The following is a 2500-nucleotide window of genomic DNA, read 5'->3' as shown; positions in this document are numbered from 1 at the left end:
AGAAGCTTCTAGACCGGCGGGACCCACGCAGCACCGACGACGCAACAGGTCCCGACGCCTTCTAGCCACGCACGCGAATTACCGCACGGAGGACGCCCCTCACCGCCGCCGTCTCCGAAGTGGCCGGCGACTTCGAGGGCGACGGGAAGCCAGGACGCGAGCTAATAACCGCTTCGGTCTCCCGGCGACCGAACCCCTCCTTTATCGTGTTTTCCAATTATCCGAAATAGAGGGTCGACGCTGATTCATTCGTCTGCAAGGAAGGGCGCGCTGGGCTCTGGATCAGAGAGGACGGGATCAACAACCTATCTTCTATATCCCCCACATAAAAAAAAAAAACAGGGATCTCCCAAAAATCCCGAACGATCAATCTTTGCCTTTTTATTCTCTAGATATAACCGGACCCTCCGACCGATACGCGACCCTTCTATCTAAGCCCAGTGGAAGCCCTGCTGGGAGATACCGACGGGACTTGTTTTCGGGCGAGGTAATCGGCAGAGCACAGGCGTCGGGGAACCGCACTCGCTCGCCCTCCACAGGCTCGACAGACGCCTGAATATCTTATGGGTCTGTTCTCTGGTCTATGTTGTGGTACGCTGGATCTGGGAGGGCTATTTCCGCCGTTTGCATTTGCTGACAGTCGCATGTCAACGCGCCCTTGAGTCAGAAACGTAAATGAAGGATGAACATACAAGCACGCATACGCATACACACACACAGAAGCATATGCGCACACACACACATAAACACATACGCACACACACACACACACACACACACACACACCACACACGCATACAAATATACACATACACATATTTATCGAAATGTGAGCATCAACAAAACCATCAGCAGTGGCCAGTAACGATGTGAATCACAGGCTTACCCACAGTACTAAGAAGAAAAAGGAGAAGAAAAAAATGAAAACACCTGGTGTTCTTCGAAGCCCTAACCTAAGCACGGATGCTGAGAGATGACACAAGAATGAAGACTAAGTTGGAAGAGGAAGAGAATGAGAGAGAGAGAAGAGTGAGTGAGTGAGTGAGTGAGTGAGTGAGAGAGAGAGAGAATGAGAGAGAGAGAGAGAGAATGAGAGAGAGAGCGAGAGCGAGAGCGAGAGAGAGAGAGAGAGAGAGAGAGAGAGAGAGAGAGAGAGAGAGAGAGAGAGAGAGAGAGAAAGGTGTTACAAATGGTGCGTAAAAGTACATTTTTACATACTTCGTTTTGAACTAATCTAAAACTCACCTGCCTCCTCCCTCTTCTCTATTCTTTATGTTCTCATCTTCATCTCTCTCTCTCTCTTCCTTTCTCCCTCTCTCCCTCCCTTCTTCTCCTTCTCCCCCCTCTCCCTCTCCCTTACCCCCTCACTCCCTTTCCCTCTCCCTCACTCTCCTTCCCTCCCTGCATTTCCTTCTCTCAGGCATCCCCTAAAGCAATCCCTGCCGCGAACTCATCTCCCGGATCAAACAGCAACAGCTCCCGTCGCGGTTTCTGTGACACGGTGAACTACGTCGCTGATTCGTCCGGCCGTCGGCACCGACTTCGGAATGGCCGGCTCTCGCGCGTCCGTCTTCCAGGAATCGGACGCGACCCAAGATGATCAGATGTCCGGTCTATCTAGGTCGATTTCCCAGCGCACACGAGCTTAAAGGTGCTAAATAAATTTCCTGTCTAATGGCACTCTTAACGTTTGTTTTCCCGGATCAAAAGGTCAAACAGGCTAGGAAGTACAACGCAGTACGGGAGTCGTGCAAGGATACGGATACCGCCATGTTTGGGAATATTTGCATTCCAAGTTGATGATTTTATAACACATTCGTAGACTGAAACAAATTATTTCGATATTGTATTTCATGCAAACTAAAGTCGATTCTTTAATTTAGTGTGAACTGGTATATGGCTTAGCTTGCTAGCGGAATATCTTCAAGGGAAAGATATTTTCTACACTTATCCTTGGAAGATATTTTTAGAAATCATAGACACCAGACAGAACTTAACTGAGGCCAGTCACAAAATAATCTTATTCTTTGGCGCCATTTCTCATATTATTGGCTGCCGTCACTCTAACATCGTATGAACAGTTGACACTTCAAAACATCGAGTTCATCCCTTGCAAAATCCTGGCGATAATTATTTTCCCGCCAATTTTGTCTGAAAACTGCCTACATTTTATTTTTATTAATTTTACCAATCCATTCTTCCTCCCTTTCCTACACGCGGCAAAAAGTGAATGAAAACCTGTCAAATAACCTGTACTATATATAAAAAAAAATATATGTATATTGCCTGCAACTTTTCTAATAACAACATGAAAAAAACACTTATGAAACATTTTTGACCTAATGTTTAGAATTTCATACCCCTAAAAATCCGAAACGTTAAAATTCGTTTTCGAAATTACAAATCGGTACGAGCGTTCTCAAAATAACAGATGGCAACTAAATGAAATGTCAATACCAAGAACATGCACACTCTGGGAAACATGCGGTTCGCATAATAC

Source organism: Penaeus vannamei, chromosome 32 (genome assembly GCF_042767895.1).
Source record: "Penaeus vannamei isolate JL-2024 chromosome 32, ASM4276789v1, whole genome shotgun sequence".
Lineage (NCBI taxonomy): Eukaryota > Metazoa > Arthropoda > Malacostraca > Decapoda > Penaeidae > Penaeus > Penaeus vannamei.
Note: the sequence above shows the minus strand (reverse complement) of the source record.